The sequence below is a fragment of the Physeter macrocephalus genome, chromosome 10 (genome assembly GCF_002837175.3).
Source record: "Physeter macrocephalus isolate SW-GA chromosome 10, ASM283717v5, whole genome shotgun sequence".
Lineage (NCBI taxonomy): Eukaryota > Metazoa > Chordata > Mammalia > Artiodactyla > Physeteridae > Physeter > Physeter macrocephalus.
In genome coordinates this window covers 7048178-7064215 of record NC_041223.1, presented here as the reverse complement: position 1 = coordinate 7064215, position 16038 = coordinate 7048178, and the positions used below count along the sequence as shown (strand labels likewise).

General features: G+C 39.4%; 1 protein-coding gene and 1 pseudogene across 7 annotated transcripts in view; both read right to left on the bottom strand.

The window, feature by feature from the left end:
• Positions 1-16038, bottom strand: part of PRKN (parkin RBR E3 ubiquitin protein ligase) — a 1334302-nt gene that overhangs the window by 76663 nt on the left and 1241601 nt on the right. The gene's annotated exons all lie outside the window — the stretch shown is intronic.
• On the bottom strand, positions 3677-5769 carry LOC102981666 (long-chain-fatty-acid--CoA ligase 1-like; annotated as a pseudogene).

Below are 16038 nucleotides of genomic sequence, written 5' to 3'. Positions count from 1 at the left end.
TGGAAATCAAAAGAAAGCTGGAGTAGCAATTCTCATATCAGACAAAATAGACTTTAAAATAAAGACTATTACAAGAGACAAAGAAGGACGCTACATAATAATCAAGGGATCAATCCAAGAAGAAGATATAACAATTGTAAATATTTATGCACCCAACATAGGAGCACCTTAATACATAACGCAAATGCTAACAGCCATAAAAGGGGAAATCGACAGTACATAATCATAATGGGGGACTTTAACACCCCACTTTCACCAGTGGACAGATCATCCAAAATGAAAATAAATAAGGAAACAAATACTAGCAAACAGAATCCAACAGCACATTAAAAGGATCATACACCACGATCAAGTGGGGCTTATCCCAGGAATGCAAGGATTCTTCAATATATGTAAATCAATCAGTGTGATACACCATATTAACAAATTGAAGCATAAAAACCATATGATAATCTCAGTAGATGCAGAAAAAGCTTTTGACAAAATTCAACATGCATTTATGATAAAAACTCTCCAGAAAGTAGGCATAAAGGGAACCTACCTCAACATAATAAAGGCCATAAATGACAAACCTACAGCCAACATCATTCTCAGTGGTGGAAAAGTGAAACCATTTCCTCTAAGATCAGGAACAAGACAAGGTTGCCCACTCTCACCACTATTATTCAGCATAGTTTTGGAAGTTTTAGCCACAGCAATCAGAGAAGAAAAAGAAATAAAAGGAATCCAAATCGGAAAAGAAGAAGTAAACTGTCACTATTTGCAGATGACATGGTACTATACATACAGAATGCTAAAGAAGCTATCAGAAAACTACTAGAGTTAATGAATGAATTTGGTAGAGTAGTAGGATACAAAATTAATGCACAGAAATCTCTTGCATTCCTATACACTAATGATGAAAAATCTGAGAGTGAAATTAAGAAAACACTCCCATTTACCATTGCAACAAAAAGAATAAAATACCTAGGAATAAACCTACCTAAGGAGACAAAAGACTTGTATGCAGAGATATACCATGTTTTTGGATTAGAAGAATCAATATTGTGAAAATGACTCTACTACCCAAAGCAATCTACAGAATCAATGCAATCCCTAGCAAACTACCAGTGGCATTTTTCACAGAACTAGAACAAAAAATTTCACAATTTGTATGGAAACACAAAAGAGCGTGAATAGCCAAAGCAATCTTGAGAAAGAAAACCCGAGCTGGAGGAATCAGGCTCCTGGACTTCAGACTACTACAAAGCTACAGTAATCAAGACAGTATGGTACTGGCACAGAAACAGATATATAGATTAATGGCATAGGATAGAAAGCCCAGAGATAAACCCACACACATATGGTCATGTTATCTTTGATAAAGGAGGCAAGAATATACAATGGAGAAAAGACAGCCTCTTCAATAAGTGGTGCTGGGTAAACTGGACAGCTACATGTAAAAGAATGAAATTTGAACAATTCCTAACACCATACACAAAAATTAACTCAAAATGGATTAAAGACCTAAATTTAAGGCCAGACACTATAAAACTGTTAGAGGAAAACACAGGCTGAACACTCTATGACATAAATCACCGCAAGATCCTTTTTGACCCACCTCCTAGAGAAATGGAAATAAAAACAAAAAGAAACAAATGGGACCTAATGAAACTTAAAAGCTTTTGCACAGCAAAGGAAACCATAAAAAAGATGAAAGACAACCCTTAGAATAGGAGAAAATATTTTCAAACAAAGCAACTGACAAAGAATTAATCTCCAAAATTTACAAGCAGCTCATGCAGCTCAATATCAGAAAACAAACACCTCAATCCAAAAATGGGCAGAAGACCTAAACAGACATTTCTCCAAAGAAGATATACAGATTGCCAACAAACACATGAAAGGTTGCTCAACATCACTAATCATTAAAGAACTGCAGATCAAAGCTAGAATGAGGTATCTCCTCAAACCAGTCAGAATGGCCATCATCAAAAAATATACAAACAGCAAATGCTGGAGAGGGTGTGGAGAAAAGGGAACCCTCTTGCACTGTTGGTGGGAATGTAAATTGATACAGCCACTGTGGAGAACAGTATGGACATTCCTTAAAAGCCTAAACATAGAACTACCATATGATCCAGCAATCCCACTACTGGGCATATACCCTGAGAAAACCATAATTCAAAAAGAATCATGTATCACAATTTCATTGCAGCACTATTTACAATAGCCAGGACATGGAAGCAACCTAAGTGTCCATCGACAGATGAATGGATAAAGAAGATGTGGCACATATATACAATGGAATATTACTCAGCCATAAAAAGAAATGAAATTGTGTTATTTGTAGTGAGATGAATGGACCTAGAGTCTGTCATACAGAGTGAAGTAAGTCAGAAAGTGACTTACTTAGCATACATATGTACGCTAACACATATATATGGAATCTAAAAAAAAAAAAAGGTTCTGATGAACCTAGTGGCAGGACAGGAATAAAGTCACAGACGTGGAGAGTGGTCTTGGGGACATGGGGAGGGGGAAGGGTGGGCTCGGACGAGGTGGGCGAGTAGCATGGACATATATACACTACCAAATGTAAAATAGACAGCTAGTGGGAAGCAGCTGCATAGCACAGGGAGATCAGCTCCGTACTTTGCGACCACCTAGAGGGATGGGATGGAGAGGGTGGGAGGGAGACGCAGGAGGGAGGGGATATGGGGATATATGTATACGTATAACTGATTCACTTTGTTATACAGCAGAAACTAGCACAACACAGTAAAGCAATTATACTCCAATAAGGATGTTAAAAAAAAACCCCAAAACCATCACAGACAGAGCGACGGGTTCAGTGAAGGTAAAGTGTACAGTTATTCAGGTGTCACAGTTGAACATGTTGATCCAGGTAATTGTTTCCTTGTTGAAATGCTTGTCTTCACTGCAGAGTCTAAGACAGATTTTTAAATAACCCCTGGGAAGGGATGGAGGGAGGGAATCGGGTCTGGAGAAGAGGGTCAGAGAATATACTGCTCTGTGGGCGCCAGAATCCACCTGCAGTGCTGAGCGGCCATCCATCTTTACCTGCGTTGTTCTGAGCTAGGTCCGTCCTCTGCTTCACTGAGAACCTTCTGCTCCGACAGGAATGACAGGGGTTAATCAGAAGGGCGGTGTGAGATGGGGAAGGGAAGGTGGAAGGGATCAAAAAAAAAAAAAACCACCTCTGGTCCACTCGTGACCTCCTGCAGCTGGGGCAGTTCTTGTTTATAAGGGACGGTTCCCTCTGGTGCATGGTACTTTTCAGAGCAGCAGACACCTGCAGAATTTGCAGTAAGTAGCAGACATCTCAGAAATAGCAAAGTCCTAACCACTTGGTTAGCAAAACAGAGAGACAAGTTTTCACCCTCCTTTTAAACTGAGGAAGTCGTACATAACTTAGCACATTTATAGTTTCCCCTTTACAATTTTTTTAAGGCTCATTTTGGAAACTGTGCATCACGGTGAACATGGTCTGCAATGCGAGGTGACCATAAGGCAGTGTTCCATTCCCTCTAAGCTTCCTATGACGAGAATCTGAATGCACGAGGCAGACAAAGTCGCTCCTTCCCTACTCGCTGTTGTCAAAAGTACCCACTGAGGCCACGGGCGGAAGACCGCGGAGGGGTGTTGCGGCCTCTTCCCAGCTTCCTCCCTCGCATTAGACTTTGATGGTGGAACAAAGTTCAAGGATCTGTGACCTGAAATAATTCCAAAGCTCTGGCCTTTTAGCCTTCATTGTTGGGGTCAGAAGGCCGTTGTTGACAGAGAATAATTCAGGGTGGAGACAGGTCAAAGGACCTGTTCAAATGGTTTTAGGCCAGAATCCTTCCCAAGTCTCACCATGTCTTCTACAATAGCTTCTTTGACATCCTTGTTTCTGCACAGTTCTTCACAGGAGCCTTCAAAGCCTCTCTTCCGGGCCCAGGGACCTAGCATCTCAACGTCTGGTACCACAATTACTATGAGAAATGCCTGCAAGTTCTCTCCGTGGACGAACACCTGAGCGAAAGGTTCACTTCACTGGTAGATGTTTTCGATCTTCTCCAGAGCTATGTACCCTCCTTGAGCCAGTTTAAAGATGTGCTTTTTCCTGTCGATGATCTTCAAGGTGCCATTTGATAACCACTTTCCAATGTCCCCTGTGTGCAACCAGCCATCTTTATCCAGAGCTTCTGCTGTGTTTGCTGGGTCCTTTAAGTAGTCTTGAAATACATTAGCCCCTTGCACACACACCTTGCCCTCGCCCTTGGCAGCCATGTAATTCACTTCTTCCACGTCGACAAGCTTTACAATGTCGCAAGGCATTGGGGCACCAACATGGCCTGTGGTCCAGTCGCTAGGCACAGTCAGGCAGCACTTGGCAGTGCACTCAGTCTGTCCATAGCCTTCGTAGAACTGGCAGCCCAGAGAGGCTCTCGGGAAGGTCAGCACGGTGGCGGACACGGGCACTGCTCCTGTGATCATCAGCCTCACTTTTCCTCCCAGGCTTGACTCTATTTTATGGATGGTCAACTTATCCCACAGGCGGTTGTTTCTAATGATGCCACTGCGAAGCTTGGCTTCTTTCCTCTTGGAGGCAAAGTCCAACAGCCATCGCTTCAGCATGGTGTTTGCCTGAGGAAAAAGTCAGTCAAGCATCCAGTTCAGCAGTCTGGTGACCACAGGGAAGATGGTGGGTTGAAATGCCTTGAGATCATTCATAAGCAACCTGATATCTCCTTGGAAAAATCCTATTTGAGCTCCGTGACACAGCATCACACACTCTACAACTTTTTCAAACACGTGGGTGAGAAGCAAGAAAGAGATCAAAGTATCATCTGAGGAAGTAATGAATGTACGCTGTCATTTTCACAAACGCTGAACAATCGCTGACTGCATTTCGATGGGTGATCAGTGCTCCTTTGGCGTTGCCTGTAGTTCCACTTGTGAAGCAAATTATTGCAACATCTTCAGGTGCTGGGGGCTTGGGCTTCCGTCTGTGGGCTCTTCCCAGGTCCTCCATCGCCTTCATGCTGATGATCTCCACCCCGCACTTCTTGCCTTGTTCCGACCCATCACTGCCGTAGGAGTCCATGAGAACAATAGTCTTAAGGCATGCTGTTAATTTATTTTCTACAGCTTCTAATAAGAGGTTGGCCTTCTCTGGCTTGCCCACAAAAACCAGAAAGAGTTCAGCTTTGTTGATGATGAAGGTGATTGCTTCAGTTCCGAGGGTATCGTAGAGGGGAACGATCACCATCGAATAAGTAAAGTATCCCTGTTCAATGATCACCCACTCAGGTCTGTTCTGAGAAAAGAGGCTGATGAACTGATCTGCGGCTACCTTGAAGCCCTTGTGGAGCAGCGCCGAGCCCACACACTGTGACATTTCTGCAACCTGTTTGTATGAAAGCCATTCATAGGGTTGGTCTGGTTTCGAGAGCCTAAACAAGGGCCGTTATTTGACACCTGCATGCCCCTCTGGAAACCTTCATATAACATTCTGATGTCATCGTAGAAATACGCCAAGGGCTTGTCACTGTCTAGGAGCATGGATCTCCAGGCACCGTCACTGCCTGCCACCTCCACTGACTGCATGGCCAGGTCGCATGGTGGCTTCAGGGCCTGCAGCTGCGTGGCGTACCAGACGGTGGTGAGCGCCACGAACGCACCGAAGCCCATGAGTGTGTTGGTTGGAAGGGTGCACACGTACTGCCGGAAGTCAACCATCTCTGGCATCCGAAAGTACTGGAACAGCTCGTGGTCTTGCATCGTCCTGGGTTGGTGGCGCCCTACGCCGATATCTTAGAAGGGCGTCACAAGGATTGCCATCCTATGGCCTCGGTCTTCTCATTAAATGAAAGTTCCAGACTCCACGGTTGGGGATTCCATTTTGTGACTCGTGGAGAAGTAGGAATCCAGTCTCAAACCTCTTTTCTACTTTCTTTCTTCCAAACGCCTCTCTAGCAGGAGACGGCTTATCTTCTAACAGGAATGCTGGGGAACCAGAAGAGCTTCAGCAGAGCATTTCAAAGGCACCTTGGACTAGACCTTTGCCAGGTGGCTGTCTCCTTTTCTCAGTTTGGATGAAGGGAGATGAATGAGGGGAAAAAACTCAATGGATGGCTCTTTCTTGGATGTATAACCTGGTTTCAGGACTTAATGAAGCTCAGCTTCTTGATGTCTCATTGCAGAAAGAATTCAGTGAGAGACAAAGTGATAGGTAAGAAGTGGATTTATTTAGAGAGAAACACATTCCACAGACAGTGTGGGCCATCTCAGAAGGTGAGAAAGGCCTAAGCAGTAAGATTTAATTTTAACTTTCCTATACTTAAATGTATTGAAGTGTCATTTTAATGCATCGGTAAAGAAGCACAAATGCCAAATCACAAACTTAATTTTATTATTTTGATAACTGGATTTCTTTTGAATTTTATGTGTTTAATCCTATGCCTTTAGAAAATATTGTTCAAAGATAATGTCTAAAGTTTTTATCAAAGTGCCAAAAGGGTCCGAAATAACTAAGAACTTCGTTACTAGGAGTTTCATATTTTATATTAAAAAATAAGATTCTAAAGAAAAGTTGCTGCTTCTGACACATCTTTGGAAATTCATAATTTAAAGAATTTAGCTGTATTTAGTAATTTTCCCCTCTAAGGTCTTCTTTGTGAGGTCACAATTTACAACTAGCATTGGGATATGTTTTCAAAGAGACCCCAGCTCAAATATAGAACCCAAACACTTAAAAGGCTTTATCCTGAGAAAATCCAAATATTTATGTTTTCAACTCATGTTAAAAATTTTCTAAAAGCATAAGATGTTATTGAGGGTTCCCCACTGTTGGTGACTGTGGTTAGAAAGGCCATTGAAAATGGCTGCCGGGGAAAGGAAATCTGTAGGGATGTCAAGGCTGCTGGGAGGCAGAAGATCCCACTGATGGCTTCCCCGGCACTTGTAATTTAGTCACTCAGCGATCAATTTCTAACACCGGAGATGTACTGGAATTAGTATGAAATTTCCACTCTCTTTGGCTCTAACTGGGACATTCCATAATTACAATGAAATGAGACCATGCTTCACCGCCTCACTCCCTCTGTGAAGTTATCTGGCATGAAAAGGAAAGGAATGGAAATCAAGAGCCAGCCTACAGGAATTGCTAACAGAATAACTGGTGAGTGAGTCGAGGTGAAATGGCTTTGATGCAAACCAACACATGCGCTTCTAATTAGGCAGTAAGACCGGCAAGGAAGTGAGCATTATGTCTGTTAATTGACTTGGATGATGTTGGGTGGTGAGGTATCCTGAGGAAAAGCCAAAGGCCTTTAACTTACCAGTGTGGTTAATTATTAGAGAACGTTGTTCTTGCGGAATTTCCTACCAAGCATTTCAAAAAGACATTACTTTGCTTTTAAACATGTTAAAAACATTAAGTGACACTTCTTGCAGGCTAATAGCAGCTTGTATTGGTGATGAAGAAATGGTTGGAGATTTTATTTAGTCCAAGGTTAACGAATAAAGGTTACGAAGATGGTCTTCCTTTCATTTGTCTGCAGCAGAGTAGAACAAATTTACCTTATCTGACTTTACTTGGGGAATGATCATAGAAAATGTGAAAAGATAAATTGCTTTTATATAGAATTCTTTAAAAAAATCATTTTTATTTTTCTGTATGACAAATGAGAAAATATGAGTCATTAGAATGCATAAGCATCACTAATCTGAGAACTATCCTGATAATGGCTCAAGTTCTCTGAAGAATGTTTATGCACCTTCTTTGCTCTCCAGTGCAATCTGGGAGGGAAGGGCATGCACTGCCATCCTTCTGCCTGGATCAAATGTAGAGGTAGAAGATGGTGACGAGCCTCTAAAGCAAGAAAGAATGATATGAAAAGCAGCCTTAAACGGACAGATCTGTGTAAGGCATAAAGGAGTAATTGATTGTACTTGAGCTGTATCACAGCAAACTGAATTAATTAACAAAGATAAATTACAATGTGTTCTATCTTAGCTCTTCTGAAGACAAAGAAATGACAGTATTGATGGATAGATTAAGGACACGTTTTCGAAGGTGTGGGACATGGTTAATTTACTCACAAGTAGGATGGCCATATGATTTGTTGTTTAACAGTACAATTCTGAGAATGAAAGGGAGCATAATAGCAGAGACTCCAGAATAGGCATAAACACCAGCCTGTTTTGGGCAAAATAAGATGTGTGCCTGTCACCACTTCTCACCCTATAATTCCAGAATTACATGCTGCTTATTCATATACATTATGCCTCTCCTTATAGTACCATGTTCACTGGAATGTGAAATTAACATATGGTAGTTGTATAATTTTATTATTATTGTTTACTAATAAAATAACACAAATAGATAGGCTATAATATAAAATAAGCAATATTAATAATTACTATTGAGCATTATTATACTAATAATTAATTTACAAAATACTTTTGAAAGGAGTATTTCAGTTACTCCCAAAATAGCTGATAAGTGGCCTCTCCAAAAAATTCTGAATGATTTATCAAATAAGCAAGTAAATAAGCTTTATGTAGATATACTAACGCAATGTTATAGATATAGTCATTAAATACAATAAAAATTTAGAATAGTCTTTAATAAGCAGCAGTACAATTTTACCTCTGTTAATGCATTCTAAGAAAGTAAGCAGGTAAATACAAAGAGCTTTATGCATGAGAATATTTCTCATGACATTGCTTATAACAGCAAGCACTGTAAAGCTGGGGGGGGGTGATAGCATCATGGCGCAGTGAGCTACTCTCTCTGTGTCTCCCCTTTAATCTGCAACCAGTAGAACATCCACAGCTCAACAAAGGTGCCTCTACCCAGCACACCAGGGTGCCAGATGATTGCACAATTCTGTGCATCTAAAGGAGGATGGACTGGAACACAGAGAAGAGGTGGTACAGGAGCAATAGCAGAGGCAGTGCCCGCAATTCTGGTTCTCCAGCTGCGGCAGCTGAGCCCATGGCCCCAGAAAACCTGGCCAGCAGAGGAGGGAATGCACACAACACCAGCCGCCTGGCCACAGCACTGCCCACGGCCACAGGTAACCAGGCAGCAGCAGCAGTAGGGCCTGGGACCACCCCCGTCCCTCCAGCCATGGAGGTACCCACAACTCTGGCTCCCTGCTCACCCCACCTGTAGCAGTGGAGCCCACAAATCTTACAACCCTGGACATGGCAGAGGTGCCTGCGTGCTCCTGGCTGGCCCGGTCCCGATGCAACTCAGGGGATGCTGCACATGGTGGAAGAGCCCACCATCCCAGTGCTCCAGGCAGCAGCACCATTGACACCGACAGCTGCAAGGCACCAATGACCCTGGAGGCGCAAGAAGCAATAATGAGGGTAAGGGGTGACACCTCTGACAGATGCAGTGAAGGGTGGAGAATGCTGACTTTCAAATATATCCGAAGGCAGTGCAGGTAAGAGAAACGAAAAACTTGTGATATGTCGCCACCTACTGGACCACAAAAGAAAGGCCTCTAATTTCTGACCTGTTGAATAGTTAGAATGGAGTAGAAAGGTGTCCCCTACTTCACATGTGCTGGCTTATCAAGCACCATGAAGAACCATAGTAACACTGTACAACAAAGAGAAAATGACAATTCTTTAGAAACCAAACTTAAAACCACAGAATATTTCAATCTAACTGATAGAGAATTTAAAATAGCTGTCATGAAAAAACTCAACAAGCTACAAGAAAACTCAGAAAGGCAGTAAAATGAACTCAGAAATAAAATTAATGAACAGAAGGAATACCTCACCAAAGAGACTGAAACTCTAAAAAGGACAAAACAGAAATTCTGGAGCTGTAGAAGGCAATAAACATGATGAAGAATACATTAGAAAGCATAGGAAACAGATCAGACAAGATGGAAGAGAGAATTAGTGAGCTTGAAGATAGATAGATAGAAATGATACTAGTAGAAGAGGGAAGAAATAAGATATAAAAAGATGAGAGAATTCTATGAGAGTTATCTGACTCTTTTGGGAAGGGGAAGATTAAGGTAACAGGTATTCCAGAAGGAGAAGAGAGTGAAAAGAGAGCAGAGAGTTTATTTAAAGAAATAATAGGGCTTCCCTGGTGGCGCAGTGGTTGCGCGTCTGCCTGCCGATGCAGGGGAGCCGGGTTCGCGCCCCGGTCTGGGAGGATCCCACATGCCGCGAAGCGGCTGGGCCCGTGAGCCATGGCCGCTGAGACTGCACGTCCGGAGCCTGTGCTCTGCAACGGGAGAGGCCACAGCAGAGGGAGGCCCGCATACCACAAAAAAAAAAAAAAAAAAAAAAAGAAATAATAGCTGAGAACTTCCCAAATCTGGGGAAGGAACTGGATATACAAGTTCATGAAGCTAAGAAAACACTTAACTACCTCAACACAAAAGACCTCCAAAACACAGTATATTAAAACTATCAAAGGTCAGTGAGAAAGAAAGAATTTTAAAGGCAGCCAGGACAAAAAGAAGGTTAACCTACAAAGGAACCCCCAGTAGGCTATCAGATTTCTCAGCAGAAACGCTATAGGCCAGGAGAGAATGGAATGACATTCTCAAAACACTGAAAGATTACAAACTGTCAGCCAAGAATACTCTACCCAGCAGAGTTATCATTCTGATATGAAGGAGAAATAAAGACTTTCCCAGACAAACAAAGCTGAGGGAGTTCATCAACACTATACCTGTCTTACAAGAAATGTTGAAAGGAGCTCTTCTAGCAGAAACAAAAAGGCAAGATATGCAAAACTTTGAGTAAGGTGATAAATAGACATGCAGAATCAGAAAATTGCAACTCGTTATTAGAATGGGTTTTTTAAAAACACTTTATTATAACATAAAGGCTAAAGGGGAAAAAAAGCAGAAAAAAATAACTATAGCTACTTCAGTTTGGTAACAAACTCACAATATAAAAAAGGACAATTTGAGATAACTAAAACACAAAAGGGGAAGATGAAAAGAGCAGTACCTACATAGATAAATGAAGATAAGATGCTATTAGCAGAAAAGGACTGTTTTATATATGAGAAGTTTTATACAAAGCTCATGGTTACCATAAACCTAAATCTAGAACAGAGACACAAAACATAAAAAAAGAGGAAACGGAGGAAGACATTTTAGAAAACCACCAACCCAAAATGGCAGACATAAAAACAAGGAAAGAGAAGCAATGGAGCTATAGTGCAACCAGAAAAGAAATGATAAAACTGCAGTACTAAGTCCTCGTCTATCAATAATCACCTCAATGACTGGATTGAATTTACCAGTCAAAAGACACAGAATGGCTGGCTGCATTAAAAAACAAGACCCAAGTATATACTTCCTCCAGCAGACACACCTCAGCTCTAAAGACAAACATAGACTCAAAGTGAAGAGATGGAAGATGATACTCCAAGCAAATGGCAGCCAAAAGAAAGCTGGTGTAGCCACACTCATATCAGACAAAGTAGACTTCAAGCCATAAAAGATAACAAGAGACAAAGATGGACAGGATATAATGATAAAGGGGCCAATTCATCAAGAAGACATAACAAATATTAATATATATGCACCTAACATAGGAGCACCAAAATATATAAAACAATTATTAACAGACACAAAGGGACAAATTGACAGCAACACACACACACACACAAAATAGTAGGGGACTTTAACACCCCACTACATCAGTGGATGGATCAGCCAAATAGAAAGTCAACAAGGGAAGAGTAGCTTTAAATAAAACTTTAGATCAGATGGAGTTGATAGATTTGTACAGAACATTCTATCCAAATGCAGCAGAATACACATTTTTCTCAAATGCACATGAAACCTTCTCAAAGTCAGACCATATGTTGGGATAAAAAACAAGTCTCAGTAAATTTCAGAAGACTGAAATCATATCAGTCATCTTTTCTGATCACAATGGTATGAAGCTAGAAATCAACTACAAGTAGAAATGTGGGAAAAAATCACAAATATGTGGCAACCAAACAACATTCTTCTGAACAACTATTGGGTCAATGAAGAAATCAAAGGAGAAATAAACATTACCTGAAGACAAATGAAAATGAAAATTTAACATATCAAAATCTATGGGATGCAGGAAAAGCAGTACTAAGAGGCGAGTTTATAGCAATACAGGCCTACCTCAAGAAACAAAAAAATCTCAAATAAACAATTTACCCTTACACCTAAAGGAACTAGAAAAAGAAAAACAAAGGAAGCCCAAAGTCAGTAAAGAAGTAGAAAGGAGATTAGAGTGGAAATAGATGAAACAGACAATAGAAAAGATCAATAAAATCATAGCTGGTTCTTTGAAAAGATAATCAAAATTGACAAACTTTTAGCTAGACACATTCACTAAGAAAAAAGAGAGAAGACTCTGATAAATAAAATCAGAAATGAAAGAAGAGAGATAACAATGGATACCACAGAAATACAAAGGATTATAAGAAAGTATTACGAATGGCAATATGCCAAAGAATTGGACAACCTAGAGGAAATGGACAAATTCTTAGAACCATACAACCTTCCAAGACTAAGTCATCAAAGAACAGAAAATCTAAATAGACTGATTACTAGGACAGAGATTGAAACTATAATCCAAAAATTCCCCCCAAAACAGAAGTCTAGGACCAGATAGTTTTACAAGCAAATTCTACCAAACTTTCAAAGAAGATTTAATAACTATCCTTCTCAAACTCTTCCAAAAAATGGAAGAGGACTGAACACTTTCTAACTCACAAGGCCAACACTACCCTGATACCAAAACCAGATAAAGACAACACACAAAAAATAAATTACAGGCCAATATTTCCTATGAACATAGATAAAAAAATCCTCAACAAAATATTAGCAACAACACATTAAAAGTATTATACGCCATGATCAAGTGGAACTTATTCCAGGGATGCAAGAATGGTTCAACATCTGCAAATCAGTGTGATACATCACATTAATAAAATGAGAGATAAAAACACTATGATCATCTCAGTAGATGCAGAAAAGACACTTGACAAGACTCAACACACATTTATGAAAAAAACTCTCAATAAAGTGGGTTTACATGGTACGTATCTTAACATAATAAAGGCCATATATGACAAACCCAGAGCTAACATCATACTCAGTGGTGAAAAGCTGAAAGCTAGTCCTCTAAAACCAGGAACAAAACAAGGATGCACACTCTTGCTACTCTTATTCAGCGTAGTATTGGAAGTCCTAGCCAGAGCAGTTAGGCAAGAAAAAGAAATACAAGACATCCAAGTTGGAAAGGGAGAAGTAAAACTGTCACTATTTGTGGATGACATGATTTTATATATAGAAAACCCTAAACATTCCACCAAAAAAAAACTATTAGAAATAATAAACGAATTCAGTCATGTTGCATGGCACAAAATCAACATACAAAAATCTGTTGCATTTCTACATGCTAACAGTGAGCTTGTAGAAGGAGACATTAAGGAAACAATGCCATTTACAATAGCAACAGAAAGAATTAAAAACCTAGGAATAAATTTGTCCAAGGAGATGAAAGACCTGTACACTGAAAACTATAAGACATTGTTGAAAGAAATTGAAGAAGACAAATAAATGGAAAGATAGTCTATGCTCAGGTATTAGAATTAACATAGTTAAAATGTCCATTTTGCCTAAAGTAATGTACAGATTCAATGCAATCCTTACCAAAATCCCAAGGACATTTTTCATGGAAATAGAACAAAAAATTCTAAAATTTATATGGAACCACAAAAGACCCCAAAGAGCCAAAACAATTCTGAGAAAAAACAACAAAGCTGGAGGTATCACACTCCCTGATTTTTAAACTATATTACAAAACATAGTAATTAAAACAGCATGACATTGGCAGAAAAACAGATATATAGATCAATGGAACAGAACTGAGATATAAACCCACATGTATAAGGAAAAGAATTTACAACAAAGGAGCAAAGAACATACAGTGGAGAAAGGATAGTCTCTTCAATAAATGGTGTTTGGAAAACTGGACAGATACATGCAAAAAAAAAAAAAAAGACCATTATCTCACGCCATACACAAAAATCAACTCAAAATGGATTAAAGACTTGAATATAAGATCTGAAACCATAAAACTGCTAGAAGAAAACATAGGGAGTATGCTCTTTGACATTGGTCTTAGCAATATCTTCTAGATATGTCTCCTCAGGGAAGGGAAATAAAAGCAAAATTAAACAAATGGGACTGCATCAAAATGAAAAGTTTGTGCACAGCAAAGGAAACCTTCAACAAAACAAAAAGAAAACCTACTGAATTGGAGAAGATATTTGCAAATCACACATCTCATAAGGGGCTAATATCCAAAATATATATAGAACTCATACAACTCAACAACAACAAAACCAAACAACTGGATTAAAACATGGACAGAAGAGATGAATAGACATTTTTCCAAAGAAGACATGCAGATGGCCAAGAGGCACATGAAAAGATGTTCAACATCACCAGTTATTAGGGAAATGTAAATTGAAACCACAGTAAGATATCACCTCATGCCTGTTAGAATGGCTGTTATTGAAAAGGAAAAAAATAACAAGTGCTGTCAAGGATGTGGAGAAAAGGGAATCCTTCTACATTGTGGGAATGTAAATTGGTGCAGCCACATGGAAAACAGTATGGAACTTTCTCAAAAAATTAAGAGTAGAGCTACCATATGACCCAGCTATCCCATTTCTGGGTATTTATCCAAAAGAATACAAAAAAACTAATTCAAAAAGATATATGCATGCCTATGTTCATTGCAGCATTATTTATCAGTACCAAAGCCAAGGTATGAAAACAATCTAAGTGCCCATCAATGGATGAATGGATAAAGAAAATGTGGCATACATACATATATACGTATATGTGTATATATATGTATATATAGGTGTGCATACACACACTCACACCCAGTGGAATACTGCTCAGTCACAAAAACGTTGAAATCTTGCCATTTGCAAAAACATGGATGAATACTGAGGGTATTATGCTAAGGAAAATAAATGAGATGAAGACAAATACTGTATAATTTCACATATGTGGAATATAAAGAACAAACAAACAAAACAAAAACAAAAAACCAAACCCCAAAATAAATGAACAAACTGAACCAAACAAAAACAAATGGAAGCTTCAGACCTAGGGACACATAGAGACAGAAAATGAGGGGATGGAAAAAGATATTCCATGCAAACAGAAAACAAAAGAAAGCTGGTGTAGCAATTCTCATATCAGACAGAATAGACTTTAAAACAAAGATGATTACAAGAGACAAAGAAGGACACTATATAATGATCAAGGGATCAATCCAAGAAGAAGACATTACAATTGTAAATATTTACACACCTAACATAGGAGCACCTCAATACATAAGGCTAATACTAACAGCCATAAAAGGGGAAATCTACAGTAAAACAATCATAGTAGGGGACTTTAACACCCCACTTTCACCAATGGACTGATCATCCAAAATGAAAATAAATAAGGAAACACAGCTTTAAATGATACATTAAACAAGACGGACTTAATTGACATCTATAGGACATTCCATCCAAAAAAACACAGAATACACATTCTTCTCAAGTGCTCATGGAACATTCTCCAGGATAGATCATATCTTGTGTCACAAATCACATGGAGGCTAAACAACACACTACTTAATACCCAAGAGATCACTGAAGAAATCAAACAGGAAATCAAAAAATATCTAGAAACAAATAACAATGAAAACACGACGACCCAAAACCTATGGGATGCAGCAAAAGCGGTTCTAAGAGGGAAGTTTATAGCAATACAATCCTACGTTAAGAAACAAGAAACATCTCATATAAACAATGTAACCTTACATCTAAAGAATTGGTAAATTTAAGAAAATTGAAATCATATCAAGTATCTTTTCTGAGCACAATGCTCTGAGACTAGATATCAATTACAGGAAAAAAATCTGTAAGAAACACAAACACATGGAGGCTAAACAATACACTACTTAATAACAAAGAGATCACTGAAGAAATCAAAGAGG